The sequence below is a fragment of the Ambystoma mexicanum genome, chromosome 6p (genome assembly GCF_040938575.1).
Source record: "Ambystoma mexicanum isolate Mex_15411 chromosome 6p, UKY_AmexF1_1, whole genome shotgun sequence".
Taxonomy (NCBI): Eukaryota; Metazoa; Chordata; class Amphibia; order Caudata; family Ambystomatidae; genus Ambystoma; species Ambystoma mexicanum.
The window spans coordinates 932,626,102-932,648,395 of record NC_090935.1 but is presented as its reverse complement, the minus strand read 5'-3'; positions in this window follow the sequence as shown (position 1 = coordinate 932,648,395).

Sequence of the window (22,294 nt, the reverse complement as noted above, 5' to 3'; positions counted from 1 at the left end):
AAAGCCAAACCTATTGCCCACTCCAACAAATGGTTCTCAGCAGAACTAAAAGCTCTCCGTAATATTAAAAGAACTGCAGAAACTAGCTGGAGAAAAGCCCCTTCTCTCTCCACTAAAGACAAATTTGCTTCAGCTGCCAACACCTACAAATCCGCCATCCTAAGTGCTAAGAAAGAGACCTATAACCTGAGAATACAAAAGGCCAAATCCGGCACCAAAGAACTCTTCTCTATACTAAAAGAACTTGAATCACCACTGCCCCCTACAGAGGACTGCATCAAAGACAAGGCCTGGTGTAACAATATCCAGCTCGCCCTTGCAAACAAAATCTCCCTCCTACAAACCAAGATAGAAGCTAAGAAAGCTAGCCTTGCCGCCAAGCAGAATCCCAGCAGCAAAATTAGCCACACCACCCCTATCTGTCCATCTTTCCACTTCTCTCCAGTCACGGAAGAGGAAGTAATCAAGATAATCGCCAGCCTCAAACCTTCCAATTGCAAAGGCGACATTTGCCCTGCTGCCGTCATCAAAGATGGTGCTAATGAGCTAGCCCCTCTCATCACCTCTCTGATCAACTCCTCCTTCAAAAACTCAGTGGTCCCCAACAACCTTAAAGAAGCATGGGTCCTACCCCTGCTCAAAAAACCCAACCTAGATCCCAATATCCCCACAAATTATAGACCCATCACCACAGTCCCATTCCTTCTCAAAATCTTGGACAGGGTAGCCTATCTCCAAATACAACAGCATCTGGAAGACAACAACCTCCTAGGCCTGCGACAATCCGGTTTCAGACCTAGGCATGGGACTGAAACTGCCCTCTTGGATCTAAAAATCCAAATGGATGACGCTAAAGACAAGGGCAAACTAGCCATCTTGCTCCTGTTGGATCTCTCTGCGGCCTTCGATCTGGTCGACCATCAGATCCTCACCCAACACCTCTCCTCAGCTGCTGCATTCTCACAGAATGCCACTAAGTGGATCAAGTCATTTCTGTCGGACAGGTCGACTAGAGTCTTCGCCCCCACTGCAGCTGCGGACCCTATCCCAATCACATGTGGAGTGCCGCAAGGCTCCTGCATTTCTCCCACTCTTTACAACATTTTCACGAAGCTCCTATTTGACCGTCTTGACGATCTGGGTGTCAGCTACACCAATTATGCAGACGACACCCAGGTCCTCATCACGCTCACTGGTAGCTATGAAGAAGATGTGGCAAACCTTAATGATATCTATTCAGAAATCCAAGCCTGGATGGCCACACACAGTCTGTGCCTCAACGACGATAAGACAGAATTACTTATCGTAGGCTCCCAGGCTCGCCTCAAGAAACTAGACCAAAAATACCAATCCTTTACCATTGATGGCAACATCATAAAAGTCTCCAAAGAGGTTAAAACATTAGGTGTATACCTCGACTCTACCTTATCACTAAAGAAACAAATAAACTTGACCATTTCAGCTACCTCATACACCAATAAATTGATCAATGCCTGTAGGTCTTTCCTCTCCACCCCCAGCTGCCTCACCCGATCGAGAGCGCTGATATTGTCTAAATTAGACTATTGCAACACACTCTACCTAGGCACGACCTCTAACAACCTGAACAAACTCCAGATCCTGCAAAATAATGCATTAAGATGTGCCCTCAACCTCCCGTGCAAGGCACACATATCCGCGGTTAGAAAAGAAGTCCACTGGCTCCCGATCCGTGATAGAATCAAGCTAAGAACACTGGTCATCACCCACAAGTGCCTATCACGTACTGCCCCACGCTATCTTTCTGACAAATTCTCTAGAAACTCCCCCATTAGACCCACTAGAACACCTTACCTGCACCAACTAAAGATCCCCAAGTATAACCTAAAAACTGCAGGAGGCTCCAGCTTTCCAGTGCTCGCAGCACAATTTTGGAACACCCTCCCCACTACAATTAGATCAGAAACCGCATTCTGGCCATTCAGAACCATGGTAAAATCATGGCTACTAGCCTAAACATCCAGAATTTCACCGACATGACTGGCTAGCTGCCGCGCTCGACTTATAGCAATGTTTACTCTAGCCATAGCATTTTAGGACCAACCTGTAACCCGGTCCGCATCTGCCACTGTAACTTGCCCTCTGTACATTCTGTTCTCAGTATATTCTACTCCTGTATGTAAACTTTCAGAGCCTGAACTAATGTACGCTCTGTCTGTTGTATTTATGATGTTCGTGTAACGATATGTAACTCTGCTGTACACATGATTATGCGCCCAGTTACCTGAGGGTTTGGTTGCGCTTTATAAATAAACAAACTAAACTAAACTAAACATTGTTCAAAATGTTTTCCTGTTCATTCAGCTTGATTGTTTCAATCCTTGCCATTTTTCTGACTCATTTTTCTGCCCTACTGCCACAAATGTGACATACTTCTGTCATAGATTATACCCCACAATGGGCCACATTTATTACCTTGTATTGGGAATGATTTAACCATTCAGGCTGATTGAGTAATGGCCTGCACACAATCTTTATTGGGCCCTGTTTGAATATTGAACATGACTGTTGTCTTCTGTCATTTTGAAGTGACCAACCATGGATGTATCTATCTGCCTGCCATCACTGTATAATTGAACACTGGATCTGTTGCAGCATGTGGCACATGCGTGTTTAGTCACACTGTTTTGCATGTTATATCATGATGCCCATCTCACATGGATGGGTGACAGTACTTATTTCCTACCATATGGCTGTACTTGTCAAATGTAACATGTCTATGCTACGTTCCATCTGTGTGCTGGCATGTGTCATGTATGTGTATTGGACATGCCACTCACAGGATAATGTGTGATGCCAGTGCTATCCACTTCCCTCCCCTTCCAACTCATTGACAGTGCACGGTTATAGTCATGTGGGACATGTGTAATTTATGTACTGGATCTCTGCCTTGTCAGGCCTATGAGTGTGCTATGGTGCTCATGCCTGTTTCCATTTGTTATCTTTCATGTTTTTGCAGGTGATGAGGCACTTGATGCTGTTGAGGAGGAGGAGATGGTGAAGGCCAAGGAGGAATCACAGCCACAACCGGGCACCACTGGAGGACGTGGGATGGTGGTGGGTGAAAACCCATTTGTCCTACAAACCATGCTCTCCAGGGGTGTCTCTGGGTACACCTCTGCAAACCTCTATGAATCAGGTGCTGAATCGGACAGTGAGACATATGTGCCGTCGCAGGTGAGTGTTTCTGGCAGGGATGCTGTTCTGTCCAACCCACCTGCACTGGGGGTAGACCCCTCTATGGGGATTTCAGTGTTGGTAAGTCCACCTTTGGCGGTTATGGATGCAGGGTCACACTCCACAATATTTCATCCTGTTCCTAGGCCAGCAGATCAAAGGAGGAATGCAGTCCTGCAGCCTCAGGCAGTGCCAGCACAGCAAGGTGCAGATCGCCTTGCCCCAAACAGGTGTGGTGTCCGTCAACGCGGTGGCCGTGCGCCACCAGGCAATACAGTGTGGGAGAACTCCATGTACAGTATTGCAGCACAACAGGGAGCATCGTGAGAAATGATGGCTCAGGCAATGGATAGGGTGGCCACTTCCATTCTGCGCCCTGAAAGGCAGATGGAGCTCCAGCAGCAGGCAACAGACTACAGACTCCATTTGCCACTCACACAGGGAGGACATGTTGGTGTCCAACAAGGACTGACGGGCTGGACTGGAGGCTCTGCGCGAAGCCATATCTGTAGAGTCACAGGCCCAGAGGGAAGCCCTGAGGTTAGAACACGGGTTCCTCAGAGATACTCTGGGTGAACTTGAGGCTTCCCGGAATTTTAGGTCAGAACAGCAGCTGGAGCAGCTCACATGTTCACTCTCAGCTGAGCTCCAGGCAACCCGTGAGGAGATCCGGGCATCACGCGAAGCCATGCAGGCAGAAATGCGGGAAACCTGTGAGGTGCTGCATGGGGATCTCCCTATCATCATCCTGCAGAACCAAACCTTTCAGACCCGCATGCTTGCTGCCATGGAGGACCATATCAGGGCTATACGTGGGCTGCCTCTTATATCATGGCCACCTCCTGATGTAGCAGCAGAGGGTGAAGAGAACGACGGCGGTTCTCCCACTGTAGCGTAGCCGTGCAGGCCATGAGCCCATGGAGGTATTTTCTTTTTCTCAACATCCACGCATGTGGGTGTTGGGGTGCACCCTGTACCTCGCACCTCCTGGGTGGCCTCCCCCGGTCCACACATGGCCATTTTTGATTTTTCTTTTTTTAATATATATTTGTTTTTTACAGTGTGTTGCTTTGTGTGGCTCCCGTGGGCATCCACTGTATATTCCAGCTGGGCACATGCAGGCTTGTCCTGTCTTTGGGTTAGATGATTGGTTTCCTGACAAACACACCCCTCCTGCTTCCCCTTTCCATGGGCTTGCAAAGGGTGTGACCAAGTGACAGTAACTTACACAGTGACATTGGGCTCCCATGAGTTGCGTGGGCAGTCTGTAGCCAAAACTGTGTGTACATCCCTAGTGGGGATTGTTGTTGGATTGTACACTGCATGGTTTATTGATATGTGCTTATGCATCCATGTCTTTCTCCTTATATACATGTAAGTTCTTCATGTCTTCTCAAGGAGGTCTCCTTTGCAGATGCAGTTCATGTTGTATGCAGTACACTGAGACATTTGCCTGACAGCAACACTCTACAGTCGGAAGAGGTCGATGTGCTGCCTTAGTCAGGTAGTGAGGCTTGCAGTACTTCAATTTTTTACTGTCATATATTGACACAGGTTCATCCTGAACTGATGTTTTGTGTTGCTGGTAAGTATTTGTTCATGTGTGCTGTTTCTTATTGATTGCTGAGCGCATATTGTCTGTGGCCTGTTTACATTAGGGACAGTGCACTTTGTGACACTTGTGTCATGTGTTGTACATTCATTTGGTTGCTTTCACATTGCATGGCATGCTATGGTGTGTTGGGTAGCTGAGATGGGGAGGGTTGGGTGACATGGTACTATTTTGATGTGGTATTTTACAAGGGGGTAGTCATTCCTGCTGCATGAATGTGTGTCTTTTTGAGATACAGCATTGGGTGTTTTTAAGTAGGCAGGGATGCACACAATGTAACACTTCCAGGTGAACAATCTCAGGCTGGTATGGTTGTGACAGTTGACTGTCCCTTTAGTCATCATCATTGATTGTGAGCTGGTATGTGCCAGGCCTGTGTGCACTCCGCAGGGGTGGGATTTTAGGTGAAGTAATTTGCCACAAGCTGGGTATGGGCTGCCTCACCACGTGCCCTTTCACCTCCCATCCGCAGCGGCCGTGCATGTGGATGGGGATGTGGGGGCACCACCATGTCCACCGGCACGCCCCGGCAGGTTGCAACATTGTGCAGGACACATGCTGCCACTACGATCCTGCACACTACTGGGGGCGCATATAGCAGCTGCCCACCAGAGCGGTCAAGGGAGCGAAAACGTGACTTGAGCACTCCGAATGTGTGCTCCACTATGCACCCGGTTGCAATATGGGCTGTGTTGTATCTTACCTCGGGTGGTGTGGTGGTGTTCCGAATTGGCGTCATCATGTAGGTGCTCAGAGGGTAGGCACTGTCCCCTGGGGAGGTGATAATGTTTGTCATTAGTGGGGTTTTCCCATTTCTCAGTTTTTGACATGCATGCATGTGCAGAGGCATTTATATTCACCAATTAGCCATGTGTCGCCATGCCAGCCAGCTTCCAGGTCCCGGTTTAGGAGTGACATTCTGAATATGAAACTATCATGGCTGGACCCTGGATAGTTGGCATATACTGAGGTGATGATTCCCTTGGCATCACATACAACCTTCACGTTGATGTAATGCCAGTGCTTGCGGTTCCGATAGATGTGCTCAGTGGCCCTGGGTGGACGTAGAGCCACATGGGTGCAATCCATGGCACCTAGGACTTTGGGGAAGTTTGCCACCACGTAAAATTGCAGGACAACAGCCTGCCTTTCTGCAGGTGTTCTGGGCATGTATATGTGCCTGCAGACTGAGGGGCGTGCAGTCATGATGGCCAACACCTGGTGTAGGCAGTGCGACTGCGTGGCCTGTGACACCCCCCCACTATGGCACTTGTCTGCTGAAATGAACCAGTAGCCAAGAAGTGCAGTACATTGAGCAGCTTTTCCAAGGGGCTCAGTGCTTGCGCGCACAGGGTGGGTGATATGAGTTCATCCTCCCACTGCCTCACCAGGTCTAGGATTATGTGTGGTGGAAACCTGTACCTCCCTTACACCTGGTCATCAGGCATCCCAAAAAGGCTGGTCCTGGGTAAAAAAAATGTGGGGCCTGGCAATCCTCCTCCTCTTGCGGTGTCCCAAGACCACTCCTGCGAGGAATGGTATATTCATCGTAGCGTCTGAGCTTGTTTGTTGTTTGCGCACACTTTTATGCTGGGCTGGGCCGCTTACGCCTGCTTCCTGCTGGCGTACGTGTTTCCGGATTAGCGCGTCTTTTTTGGCGCATGCCTTTCCCTTGTTCGATTCCATGAATGCGTGTTGTTGGTGCACGTGTGGGCGTTGCAAGCATTTACCTCCTGTACTTCCCCCGTAACGTGTTCTTCCCCATTCCGCGTGTTACACCCCGTGTTACGCCCCGTGTTACACCCACTTTTGTTGTGTGCGCTGCGCTATGTGTGCTTTCCCTGTGCGCGTAGCACATGCCGTTTAATGACGTGTGCGCCCGCGTGTGCCACCCACTATTTTACAGCACATCCCAGCATTTACACGCGCACTGAATTCCATGAATCAATGTGCGCGGCTTTGGCACGCGTGTGCCGCCATTTTCACGCTTGCGCTGCAATTTTCAAGCTTGCGCTCCCCTTTTCGGCGCACATTTATTCCATGAATCGGCCCATCAATATATGTTGATGCAAGCACATTGTCTGATCCTGATATGTTCTAACTGGACAAAATGTTGACATGTATGTTTTATCACTTGTTTACTTTTTAACCAATGTTCTTTTATGATGATGCTTTAATAAAATGTGATGTGTATATGCAACTGACCCACTGTATCATGTTTTAAGGTAATTAACATTAAGGTACAGTACTTCACTTGTGACTCTTCCCCTTCACCCCGTTATGTAATAGCTGGGTAGCTATCTGTGGAAACGGTGTGCATACTTCTGGGCCCATTTCCTATATAATGCAGGGCAAGAATCCAGCTTGATTCAGCTTCATGTTTTGAGGCCAGAATGTTCTTAATGTTATGTATTTTAGCATTACCAGAAGTCCTTTCATGGTGTTCTTTAAAGTGAGTTGCTACAGGAGAGCACAATCCCTGGTAATGGCTGTCATGTTCAAATTGATCATTTCAATTGGCTTCTGTGTCTCCCCACATATATCTTGTTGCAGTGGGACATAAGATTTGATTTGATTTGATTTAAAATGTATATCGTGCATACCCCCATAGGAAACCAAGTGGCAAGCCACATCTAGGCAGAGGTCTTAAATACACTAGATGAAGCACCCATCACCATTCACATGGCATTATTCAAACAGATGTGTTTTTAGATGTTTTCTGAAGGCTGTCAGGGTTACTATCTTCCTTAGGTGGTGTGGTAGACCATTCCATGCACGGGCACCAGCCACTGACAACCTTCTATCCCCCCACCAGACAAATCTAGAGGTAAGAACTACCAATTGATTTAAGGCCATAGCTCTCAAGGATCTACTGGGGGTCTAGAATGTGCAAGGTTGTATTTGCACTTAAAGGTCAAACACAGTAGGTTAAATTGGATTCTTCGGTCAACCGGAAGCTAATGTAGTTTCCTCCTGAATTCCGAAACTGATTTTTTCCATGGTAGTGCGAACACTGCGTGTACTGCAGCATTCTGTGCTGCTGTGACATGCTGCAGCTGAAATTTAGGGCATCCTATCCATAGCCCATTGCAAAAGTCCAACCTAGCGTTCACAAGTGAACCCACCACCTTTGATCAATCACCTTCTAAAATGAGAGGGAGGAGTGGTTTCAGTAATTTCAGTTGAAAATGAACTGATTTGACCATTTGGTTCACTTGTCAATTGTATCCCATATCTGACTGCCAAATGCAGCCCAGAATATTAACAGAATCTGTATACCTTTGGGTGTTATCAAAATTGGTGGACAGGGAATCAGCTGAGCAGTATTCCTGAGATTCTTTTTAGATCCAAAGATAATTATCTCGGTCTTGTTAGGGTTTAACTGGAGCTTGTTATTTTTCATCCATTCTCATACTGCCTCTGCACATTTCAAAATATTTTTCACTGCCTCCATTGGCTGTTTTAGACTCAGATAAATATGCATATCATCCGCATAGGAATGATACTGCAGATTAAACTGTGCCAAAATTAGTAAGAGGGGGCGAGTAAGAGTGACTGTGGACAGGAAATTGTTGATCTGTTTAATTCTGAATGTCCAAGCAGTGTTGCATTGTTCAAGCCATGTTTACAGTTGCTGCATTTGGTACAGGTGTAGAAGACCCATGGTGGATGTTCAGTGATATGGCAGGTGGCTCCTTTGCTGGGGCTTATCTTGCTGTGTATGTTCCTGTTGCTAGTGTCTGGGACCTTGTGGGTACATTGTGCACAGTGTGCAAATCAGGGTCCATTGTTTAAGACGCCAACTGGTTTGGAAGATTCTTTGAACTTTGGTGCTCTGATTGAAAAACTTTGTGAATAATAGGATAATTTTAATATTGCTTCAATTATCATATCTGCTTAACCCTTGATTCACTATACAGCGGGGGCCAGCCTTCCATCATCTTGCTGGATTTCATTATTCTGCACTACGTTTGTTGCAGAGCCGAAAGGTATATGCATACAAACGAAAAACAAAAATTGCATAGCGGGGTACACGCCATTTCTAAGAGTCAGGTAGCACAATCCCCATGGCAAATAAAGCACATGGGGGACTGTTCTGCCTGTCACTCATGTGAGGTGGAGCCTAATCAGATCGATAGGCATTGACATTAACATACAAATGCCATCTGTCACATCTCCAAATTTCCAAATATACACAGACACATTTCCTTTGGAACATTGTTGAATGATAGTGTTGAGATGAGCTTGATGCAGCTGCATTGTAAAAAGTCAAGTTTGTGGATACTTCATACCATCCGACAAATCATTTTATTATGGATTATTAGATTAGGAATGTGTTGGTATGGATGATAGGCAGTTAATCTAGTGACAACAGCTCTGCAGACAGAATTTGAGGTCATAAAAGCATTTGAGTTACAACTGATTAACTTTACAAATATAGTTGTTCAGGGGATGTAACTTCAGTTATATAACATGTTTTCTCGTGGATATAATACATCTGCATATCCTCAAAATCATCATCAGCCATAAGTCACATCTTTTTCAAAAATAAGGCAACTAAAGTGTGGCATATTAAAATGATGAAATGGTGAAGACTCTAAACTCTTGGAATTTTACCAGCATAGATTATTTTACTGCATCCCACGCATATGCATTTTAACAGCAGTGAATAGTGTGTTGCATTATATAAATTACAGCACTTTTAAATGCCTGCTTATTTAGTGAAACAATGGGTTTCAGAGCAGAGCCTATTATAGGCATTCATCTCTAACTCAGTATTTGCGTTCATTGCCCACAATCTTTGCTATCTAAGAACGGCAGTCTCTCCGGATGTAGAAGTGGGTTTTATATTCTCTTTAAAAAACGGCCTTGTGTTACACTCTGAAGATTGCGCATCACTAATTTGATTAATATCAAGCAGTCTTATTGGCAAGCTTTTCCTCAGTTCCGAGGTATCTCATCGGTTCTTCTTGGTGTAGCCCATACTTAGAATAACGTGATTGAAGGAGACTAGTGCATGCCTTTCCATTTCTTCAGTAAATATTACTAACCTCCTAATATACCATTATTTCTGTTGACCAGCTATATGAACACATGTACAATGTCCTAATAGTTGTGAATACTTATCTCTAGAATCCATTTTGGCATTTGAAGATAGAAAGTGAGAACATTTCTAGTACAAGGTAAAGAATGAAAATGTCACTGTAGCTATCAAATTGGATGGCTTCAAAAATTCTGTTAATTGAAGATGCTTCACTGGTTTGGTAATTAACGTAATAGAACCCCTCTTTACATCCACCTGGCCAATCAATATACTAACTTGCTTTAGCCCAAATATGATAGATCCTACAATCATGACAACATACACCACCTGATTCATTAGCCATTTTAGACTTTTTTCATTTCAATTATCAGTGTCCCTTTATTCAAACGAAATTCAGACTAACACTTAGGACCTTTTGCGAAGTCATTTAGAACTATGAGCAATTTCATAATGTTGTTATCTGCCCGTGTCAACATGGATAGGTGGACAATTTACAATATATCAGATGTAATGTGCAGTAAATTAGCCTTACATAGCATGAGTTATAGCCTTTGGCCATTATGATTAAGGATTTCTCTAAATTATTGGCTAGAGACTGTTTAATTTTGAGATCGAAATAATGATCATGATATTGTACACCTGAAATGTCCCACAGTATTCTAGCTGCATGAAAATCATCTGTGATCCACCATTTCATAAACATCATTGCTTTACATTTGTTGGAATTCACTTTGTACCCTGACACTGTTGATAATGCATTTGAAGTGTCAAACAGAAAAGTGTAGAGGAGCTTGTAGACACATATACCCTAACTCCCGCCGCCTCACTGCCGTCATAATGGAACAGCTTGAGAAGAGCTGCATATGGGACCCTCTGTGTTGTGCCTATAACGGATTGAATGTATGAGCGACGGTATGCACTCACACAACCATACTGAATGTACCATCGCACAGAAAGAGAGTAAAGATGTCAGCACGCACCATTGGACATCATGTAGTGCCGAGTACAATCTGACAAGGCCACAGTGATGTCATGAAGAAGATATATGTGAATATGCTGAAACAATATGAAAATACTTAAGAATGATGATGTAATTGAAGTGACAAGAGAAACATGTACGAAAGATAAAGTAATCATGTATGTAAAAAGAAGATTAAGTACGTTTTGGATCAATAAGTGTAAATACTAAGCAATGCAAGGTAGATGAGACATATAGAAGCTTGCTATAGAGGAATATAAAACATGTCTATGACGGCCATGACAGGAAAATGGATGCCGGCTCGTGCAAAGAGTCAGGAGCTGCTGGAAAATGGCTTTGTGCGCAAACGTAGCAGAGCCTATGTTAGCCTAGGATCAATGATGTTATTTGAAGGAATAACTGAAAAGCATAAAGGGAGGCTGGTGGATTACGTCATGAGCATGAGACACATTTCTCTTAGATTAACAAAGATGAAAACATATAGAAAAGGCAAGAATTGAACAATTAACAGTGAATACAGCTCATACAAAATGGAGTGACCAAGCCTCTAGAGACCAAGGGAGCAATAATACCCACCTAAATTAAATCAGATATCAGTGAATGGGAGGTCAAAATTGACAATTGTGCAGTCTCCTCACACGTGATGCTGAAGACAAAAACAAAGGCTATTCATTAGGCTGTGGTTGAAGATAAATGATGGGCTACAACAGAGAGCAACAGAGAGATCAACTACAGACAGGAAAATGTGGCTTATGGTCAAACTGATGAGAGATGATGGCCTTATTGGAAAAGTGGGGAGTAAGCTCACTTGGCTTAAGCACCTGGGTTACGATTTCTTTATGGGCTGCTAGCGAGCCGAAAGACCAAGGTTGGGTGCGATGAGAACCAATCAGTTGGTCTATGGGTCAACCTGCTATACAATGTTGCATAGACCAATCCACTGCCATTGTGCCGCTATAATCCATATTATACATATTTAGAGGTAGTTTGAGGTGTGCACTACAGATAAGAGACTATTAATGAAGTACTAACCCATATACATTCTATAAGTAGACATTTTCCCCAAACCAATCCCCCCGCCAGTGGGTTTAACAGTTTTCCATGTAGGAGGATGTCATAGATGAAACATACTGGGTAGAAGACCTCTGTGTAATCAAGTATGTGTATGTGTGCAAACGTCAGCCTGATGTCTGTCAGTTTCCCCTCCTTTATTAAAATAAGAATAAAGTACTTTGCCATATTCTTTGATTCTGTTGGGTTATTTGGTCTGAGATCTTTATTGGTAATTTCATCTAGCACAAAAGACACTTCAAGGTGATGGAGCACAGCAGCAAAGCAGTTAACAGATCATCAGTTTAAGCCAAGATGTAATTTGTTTGTGCATATAAATTAATTTTTGCCAACTGTTGTGACTTTATCTATATAATATATCTTTGTTTTTTAGCAGCATAGTATGGCAAAATATCTCCCTCTACCGAGCCATTCCCACCCCAAACATTCTGGGACAAGAAAGACGCTGTTTTCAAGCTGAATATCAGGTCGTAATAAAAATAAATAAAAATAACTAAATGTGGTCCCATAACTTTATGCAGGGAGGGTCATCCACAATATTCCTTTCACCTAGAGGTGGCGGGTCTACGTAACAGAAAACAACCTGCCTGCTATTATCTCACTGATGTTTATATTCACAAACATCCATTTGCATAAATGCAAGTCTGAATAACTATTCTAGACAACATTTAAATTATTTCTGCTTGTCATCATCACATTTCAAATAAAAACATCACATATTATTATCAGAAATGTATCAGATATAGCTCACTTAAATTGTTCTAAGACCATGAAAAAGTGTTGTCATCAGAGAAAACCATTAGATACACTAATGACCATCTTATTCTAGGGGTAATTCTACTGTAGATGGTGGGTGCTGTTGGTTTCCAGTTTGGAGATGTATATAAAATACAGGTTTTGGTATTTTGGGATTTTAGAATTAGGGTTTGGGTTTAGGCAGACTTTTATTTTGAAGTGCACACAATGTTGATGCATTGCAAATGTTGAACAAACGCAAGAGTATAATGTTAAATATCAAAGGAATTACCATTTCATCTTACTTGGCATTAGGTGTCTGCTTAAGGCAGAGTCCTTTCTTTTCTAGGCAATATTAAAATGCATTGGATATTCAAATTATTGTCTATGGAAACAAGTGGCCAACATACCCTCCTTCCTATTAGACTTGAAGGGGTATAGCTCTAATCAGCATTTCTCTTTTTAAATAAACTATGTTTTTTACATGTCAAGAAGTCTAACAAATACTGCAAAGTTGTTAAACACATTGTACACCATGCCTGAAATCCAGGCATACATTGTCCCTGTAAATACTCAGGAGTTCATTCATTTAGATACTTTCAGAGCATATGATATGCCCTGTGCAACCATATATTCTTGGGCATAGTATTATAAATATGCCTCCAAAAAATGTCCCTTAAAGCCTAGCCCACATTCAGAAACATAGCTTTCAAAGTATTCCCTGAAAGACTTTCAATTGCTAATCAGGGTTTAGTTTCCTGGGAAATATATATGAATACACATGGATTTATTGTACCCAACTTTGGTGTGTAAATGCACTGGACAGGCTGGAATATCAACAGCTCCAGAAGCATTTCCAAGTAGGTCTCTCTCCTAGTCTGTTCCTTGCTTCCAATATCCTTCCCAGGCAACCTGTTTCAGTATAAGGCAAGACTTGTACACCAGGCCTGCTTTGCAAAAAAGGTCTTCTTAAGGAGGATTTTGATTGGTCACAATTGGGTGGACCCCATCAGCACTTCTTTTGTCAGGCAAGCTGCTTTTGGCTGTAGATGTCCTAAGAACTCTCCCTATTTCCTTTGCATTTGAAAATAAATATTTGATCAACTCCATCCATGCAGCTTCATTTGATGCAATATTATTGTTAGGTGGGGCCTTGATAGATTATCTTCAGACACTGACATTTGCATTCATAATCCCCTTTATTTTGATGTGTCCAAGATGGTACAACGTCCTTTCATCGCCTGCCTGTTCATCCCCAGGCTTTTTAACGTGCACATTCAATCGAATGTGCTCATTAAATTTTTTAGAGGGGGTGGGAAAGGGCAGACAAGGATTTGGGCGGGTGGGCAAAAGCAAAAAATAAGTGCGGGTGGGAGTTTGGGGGTACCCTCCAAAATAAAAAAAACGATGAGCATATTCGATGGAATGTGCACGTTAAAAAGCCTGGGGATGAACAGGCAGGCGATGAAATGACATGGAACCGTCTGAGATATTTATATAATCGCAATATGCATCAATGAAATCCGGAACAACATGCTCGTAAGAATAAAACCTCCATTCCAAACACTCACCTCTCCCATCACTATGCTTACTCTCTACTCTACATCAACACACAATAGAGCACAGCTACACCCCTCGATCCATTTTGGCCTAGCTGCTCACATACGAACGATTCTCCATGAACACCTCAACACCCTGCTAAAATGCAGCTATACCCATGAAAAATATGCCTAGCTGCACACATAAGCGTCCTGCACAGGCCTAACGCATCCAGAACCCAGTCTCAGAGTCCACCCTCCAGACTGCATACATTTGACTGATCTCGATACCACTACACCTAATGCTAGGATGCAGCTTCCATCAAACAATCACATTATCTGCGCACATAATGAGTGCACCCAAGCACCCTATGACACCCTACTCTCTCAACTGATCTGGACTTTGGTTCCTGAGGGTGTTCAACCCACAAGCGTGTTGAGGTCATACCAATGATATAAAGAGCACTATATAAATGCCAAATAACATAACATAATCAAAACATGGATGCTGTTTTCTACCCCCCTGTCTGGTGTTATACTCATATTGGTCAGAAATCTATTTTTATACCATAGCTTCTGTTATTGTCCTGTATCAATGTTAAGGCCTATGTATTGCAAATTGCAAGCATATTCAGAATTTGAGGACTCCCTTCATGCCCCAATATCTAGTAATATGAGAAGGTTATTGAAACACATACATTCATTAGTAACTCCTGCATATCATTAAATTGCATTTATAAATGTGTGATGAGGAGCACTTTAGTGAATTCAAATATGTTTTCAGGTTTTATATTAAGATAAGCATCTAGGAGTTAGGCCCAATAATATGACTGAATTTTGGTGTCAATTAAATTCATCCAATTATTTTTCATTGGAGTCAATCTTCAACTTAAATGCTGATCTAAGGCCTCTGAGATCCAAGGCCATGAATTAGATGCACACTGGCTAATGGGTTATGTATGGCTCTAAAAAGGTCAACAGGTCAACAAGTATGAACATTTGGTCTTTTGAAGGATATTTTCTCTGAAGGATCCATGATCAACAAATCATGATTTGTTGATCTGGTATCCCCCTTAAAATGTGAAAAACCACATAACTGGGGTTTCTGGAATGCAAAACGGCCTATATTCTAATTTCTTCAGTAAGGTGCACCATATGCTCAGAGCACTCACATCTGTGTCGGTTTGGTTTAGCTAATGGATTAGTTACTGATTAATGATGGTTTATTTTTATACCAGAGCACTGACCTCTGAGCCACTTAACTTGGAAACTGATCATTAATGAATACAGGTCCAGTGATACTTCATTTGATCATTTTCGCATTACATGCAATGGTAAGCAATACCATTGCATAATTTTACTTAACAGTTGGTGATGCATTCCTTATCTACAAATATAATTAATTGATCATAAAGTATAGCATTCGGGCCATTGAGTTATTCTGTTGCCTGTGATACAATATAGTTTATCGGTCATTTATATAACATAAATATGATATGATTGGTTATTCATAATGCGCTTAATATTTAGAGGTTTCTAAGCGCTTACCCGGGGATCGAAACCCTGTGTTGCTCCATGTCGTCTTTCTTCCAAGCAGAGCCCATTGCCCCTGAGCTATTCTCATGAGACGCACAAGGAACGCTGTTTGCATTTAGAATTTTCTGGGAAAAATGTTGATATGCAAGATTGATATTATGGGGATGAAAAGCAATGTACAATACATTTTATTTTGTAAACTTTTTTTTATGGAATAAACGTTATACAATCCACCTCGATGACAACCTATCAAGTGTGCCAATTTCATAAGTTCATGAAGAGGTTCATGAAAAGGTTCTTAACTATACAGAACCGAAAGATAAGAAAGTGGACATCATCGACATGTGGAAAAGGTCCCATAGATACAGGCAAAGTCCATGGTGCTATAATACAAAATGTTGAGAGTTGCTGCAGTCTTTAGCAGTCTTTCTTTTGGAGTTGCTTGGAGTTCTACTGTGGAATTCTATCCACCACCCTTACTGACTGAGCTGCTGACTCTGACTGCCTCTACAAAAACTCCATTCCACCGCGGAGCGGCCGCAGAGTTGGCAGCAGAGTTGCTGCAGTCTTTAGCACTCTATGGCATCTCTGGCAAACAGGCATTTGTAGCAAAAATCTGGTGTAAAAACACGCAGCACCAGATTATTGTCAACGGATTTTACATCAATGGACCAGTCAGACAACGACCTTATAATGTCAGATGAGGCCCACCTTTAAAAACCTCCGCCTGAACCAGCTGCACAGGCCTGCTCGGACCACCGAGTGACCACAAACTCATCCTTACTGGAAGTGCAGGAAGTGCAGTAGTTTGATCAAGAAATGCACGCATAATCAGGTAGGCTAAAAACTCTTCAAACTACGCTTGCCTGCCTTGAACTGCCCTTACCTGATGGCGCGTCTTCACGGCTCCGGGTGGCCCATGCAGGGCGGGCCGTGGCCGGTGGCGACCCTCCCCCCTCAGTGGTCGGGGGGTCCAGGTGCTGTGGCCTCCACCGATGGCAGCAGAGTTGGGGCAATGTGGCCACACCCGTCGGCCGTACTGCATATGGCTCATCTGAGTAGTGGGAGAGAGACGGAGATCATGAGCACAGAGGGAGGATCCAGTGGGCGTAGCAAAACAGTCTCCCACAAGGGACCGTCCTCAAATACCCCTATTGCAGGGAATAACTTGCGCCGGCTACAGAAGGCAGCCTGTCGTTGGAATTTGAAGGGGGCCTAGAAACTGCCTCTCATGCTTCTCCCTTAGGGCTCGTGGTCCCCGCTCACCTTCAACAAACGAAAACCGTGGAAGTAGAAATCCACAATCATAAATCAATGGACATTCTTTGTGTACCCCCTACTCCACAGCAGCCTCATGCGACGACGATGGACACTGTTGAAGGGGAGAGGGAAAAAGAAATCTCAAAATCGCAGGAGGAGAATCCCCGCTTTTTGCTCTGACAACGAGAACGATACCCCTTTGTCAGAAGCCTATGTTAACAACTCAGACGGTGAACAATTGACGGACACACGAGTCCCAATTCACTCCCACGTTGACATTCCACCTACTTCACCAATTAAGGGTTTAGAAAAGGGGAAACCAAGCAAAACATCCACTTCAACTCCAAAATATCCCTAGAGGAAAACATTAAAAATACAAAGTTTGAAAAATAAGAACGTTCAAAGGGACAAACAAAGAACTTTATTGAAAATTAAAATGCCTTCACATTATACCTCGACAAATTCACTGGCAAAATACTTTTTCCCCCAAAAAAAGGAGGAGATCTTGCCTATCCAGGAAACACTAATATTGACGAAATCTCAGACGCAGAACTCCTAGACGAAGTACTCGATCCAGAAGATCCTTCGAAGGAAGTGGGAAACAAAAAAGAAGAAGTGAATGATCTTTCTCCTTCATCAAGGAATAACAAGACTCCTTCTCACATAAAACTGCTCTTGCTTGATACCAGAAAATGGCATTTCGGCAAACCACCGCTAGAGGACGTTACTAAACTGCCCGACAGCGATTTTAATATGGTGAAATCAACATCAAACCAGGTACATCACTTTGGTCCTGCAAAGGCTCCAAGCATTAGATTGCTTTTCCTACCTTGGATATAGCACAAAAAGAAGTTGATTCTAGTCCTCCAAATTCAATAGAGGTCGTCTCTCCTAGATGTCGAGACCTCAGAAATGGCAAAAACATCGATACTATACAGCCTCCTAACATCAATCTTCAAGACCGAGATAGAGAATCCGTGCAAACCCAAACCACTCCACCAAAACCTAACCAACCTAGAGGCGAGAGGACTTTTGGGAGGACCCGCGATGAACAAGAAGAAGGCTCTCAAGAGAGAAGGCAGATTGGCAGATTGTTCGTACCCTCTGAAGCTCAGAACAATGTAGTAAAGGAGTTAAGCATGCACAATGTCAACGTGGATTCATGCGCATTGAATGCAACACCTTATCCCAGAAGATCTGGAAATTTGGGTCTGCAAGTCAATAAAGATACTCCCACAAAAAAAAACTGACCTGTTAACAAAAATGTCCACTGTGACTATAGCCCTAGCGCCTTTCTCCAAATTGTATGAGGCAATTAACGACACACTAAGAGATCATTCATCGCTAATAGCCTTAATGCACACCAAACTCATACATTTGGACGGATACCTAACTGCTAAAGAACAACTTAAGCCAACCCTAAGACACCAAGGGTGTATGACAGACCCTGAAGAAATCCACCTAACATCCTCCAACCAAGCTTTAGATCCAGTGGCATCGATCAGCCCTGAAGGAAAGGAAAGCAAACCTCTACCCATTTAAGAAATATGAAAACGGCGGGAGAAACTTCCTACAAAGAAGTTACTTTAAAAAGTACGACGTGTACAAAAAAAAGTGCAGAAATCCCAAATTCCATTACGATCGACTTGACAGAAAAAACTCAACAAAACAAAAGAAACGGATGTGTAGTCCTGGAATTGGGCCCACCAATCCAAACACCAAACATAAAACAACAAAAACCCAAAGCTTGGCCAGAGACAAAAACCAACAGAAGAAGCAAATAGAGACTTTGCAATTTTTGAAAACACCAATAAAAAGACAGACAACCAAAAACTAAGTGAGGACGCAGGGGCATTAACTAAGTTGATCACCCAAAAACGAAAAGTGATTGAGGAAGTGATGAAACCACAAATCAACTCGACCTTACAACTCGACAAAGAACGAAGTGCAAACGTCGACAAACTCCCACAAAAAAAAGCTGAAGAACTAAGAGCACAACCTACATCAAGGACCGCTCTTGAATCAAGCATCAACTTGATGGACTGAGTCGATATTCTATCAAAGAATCCAACTCTTCTCAGCTGCACGAAGACCATCAACAAAATACATCAAGATCAGCTGGGTCTTTAAGAAATCAACATAAGGAACACAAAGAGATGAGCGACGAGGCTGGCTCTCCAGCATTCTTGACCATGGCAAAAAAAACTAGAAATACTTGTGGAGAGTAGGGCTGGAAAGATCGATCCAAGTGAGTTCCACTAGCACCCCAGATATCAACCAGATGAAACAGCCTCTAAAGACAATCGACAGGGATCTGCTCCAAGAGATAAACATATTAGACACATGAAAGAGGCAAGCATAGAAAACAGAAGTTCAAGATATGTACAACGTGATCAACATCAACATCATACTGGTAAACATACACAAGCACACAAGGTGGAGGAGCACCGGCCAGCCAGAGAACTAAATAAAGGCAACCGAACCTTGAAATTGGAAAAAATATTTGACAAAAAAGATAAAAAAATCATAATGAACAGAAAAACAATATTGGCCCTGTTTCAGTCAGTACCGATTTTAAGACAATTGCACACAGACGATTTAAGATTCATTGAGTTCTGTGAAGACGGACGTTTTGATCAAGTGTACCTGCATATTCCATCTCCAATAGTAAAACGAATGCTGGTAGACTCAATTAAAAGCTTCCTATCTCTGGGCTATGATCTAATGGAATTAAATAAGGATATAGACCAGGATCAAAATAAAGCTCCCAATCATAACAACCGGAAGCCGACCACAGAAAAGGCGAAAGCAGCAGAGCCCATCGAACCATACATATCATATGCTGAATATGTCCGACGAGCAAAACCTGCAGGAAGAACAGACAAACTATTGTCAGACCCCAGCCAAAGGATGACTCAGAGAAAAAGGAGACCTTACCTGTGAATAATGATGCGCAAATGGGCGGTGGAGAAACCATTAGAGAAGAACAATACAAAGATCATTTGGGAGTGGGTAGAAAACCAAAAGGCCCCCAAACTATATTCATAGTCACCTTTGAACAAGAATTTGAAGGAGATTCCATGTCAGTCACCAGCTGGCTAATAAATCAACTTTATCACGAGACAACAACAATGAGGGCTGGTCTTGGCTGGCGAACGCCTTGACTATTGAACATCACAAGTAGCAATCCGACTCTGGATTCCTGAAGCAAGATCGGGAATTAAAGATAACCAATCTAAGACCATGGTTCTTGCCTCTTGGAATACAAGAGGGTTTTCACACTTAACAAAACCAAGTGATGTAAACTTTGGGAAGTTTGACATCATCTGTCTCCAAGAAACGTGGCTAATGAGAAAACTACATTTAGATTGCTACGAAATAGCTATATCACCAGCAGGTAAAGGGACAAAAGGGAGGCCTACTTCGGGACTGATAACTGCTATTCGAACCAGAGTTGGCTTGGAAATAAAAGAAACTATTGTAAGCCAACCCCTAATGCTGGTAACCTTAACAACCTGGCAAAAACAAAGGGAACTTGAACGGTTTTCCTCGAAGTCAACGCCCAAGATGACTTTGGACCAATGTGCCATCGCAGTGATCAATGTATACTGGAACTCGAAAGCCATAAGTAAGAAACATTTCCAGAAGCTTGTTGAAAACTCCATCGATGGGGCCCACACAAATTTTCAAGTAACGTATGTACTAGTCTGTGGAGATCTGAACGCAATTTGCTCAAATAGTGATGAAGACACAAGGGGGAGAAATACAGAATCTTTAGTACATACTAGAGGACTTGCTTGGTCTAAATTAATGGTCTCTAGAGATCTACACAATCTACACATGTTGGATATGGCACCCAAATACCATCGTGGGAACGAGACGGCCAAAGGGTCACTATCGATTACATCTTTACGTCAAGAGAATTCCTTCCACATGTCAAGTCTTTCCAAATTATAAAAACAATTAAGAGTGACGTCAATCTACTCAAAGTCACGTGGAAAGCACTGACACAAAAGAGAGACCGAATGACATCAGACATAGAAAGGAGTTCAAACAGAACCTGCCTAAAAATAACAGAGGCAATGATAACATCACTAACTAAGCATTACAAAGAATCAATTACCATGGACCAATGTGTTAACACATGCCAGGCGGTAGACTATCAACCATTACTGATGTACTACCACTACAGAATCGACCGTTCAAAGAACAAAGTACTTCACGTCTTCGATGAGTTGGTGGTTGAAAGAAAGAAAGCAATGAGATGGGAGAAACGCCAAGCAACGAAGAGCGGCGTACAAAACTCCAAAGAGAAGTTAACTCAAATTGCAAACGCCTATAAGAACTGGCTGATGTCCCACAGAAGTAAACTATCAATCGGACACTGAAGAATTGCTTAAAGACATCTGTGGCTGGAAAAATATGGAATTTTGGTCTTTGGTAAGGCAATCATCGGCCACAAACCAAGAAACCATACAAAACAATGTTAGCGAGAATTTCCTGAGTCTCTTTTCGGGTCCAAGCAAAATTGATAACAACTACCCACTTGATTGGGTACATCCATGGAAAATTCCACACGAAGAAGAACTAATAAAGAAAAAAATATCAAAACTGAACAGACCCTGAGCCCCAGGACCTGATGGGATCAGAAATATTGATCTGAAAGAACATCAAGATTAATGGGTGCCCTTAATATCAGAGATCTTTAAAAGATGTGTGCAGACAAAATCAGTTCCTCCATCATGGAAACGCGCAGCAGTTGTTCCAATTTTTAAGAAAGGCGTCCGCGATCATCCAGAGAACTACCGTCCTATAGCGCTCTTGGATGTAATAAGAAAGCTATTCGGATCCTTCAGTTTAGGCAATTTCCAATAATGGGGAAGAACAGCTGTGTGTATGGTCCCTTTCCAAACAGGATTCCTTAAAGAAACTGGAACATCTGCTAACATCCTGTTACTAAGCTCCCTAAAGGGGAAAATTAAAGATGGTAGCCCTAGAATCTTTATAGCCTTTATAGACTTAGTCCAAGCGTTTGACCAGGTCGACTGTAACCATCTATGCTATAAGCTTACCCAGTGGCAGTGTCCGAAGTCAGTACTGGAACCAATCCAAGTGCTCTACACGGACACGAGTATGAACGTCAGGCTGAACGGTGAAGGTCTTCTCTCAGAGACTATTGATATGCACACAGGAGTCAAGCAGGGATGCCCCTTGGCTCCAACCCTTTTCAACGCATATCTGAGCGATTACCAATACTCAGATGAGAACATTCGATCATTCCACCAACATTAGGAGACGCCAAA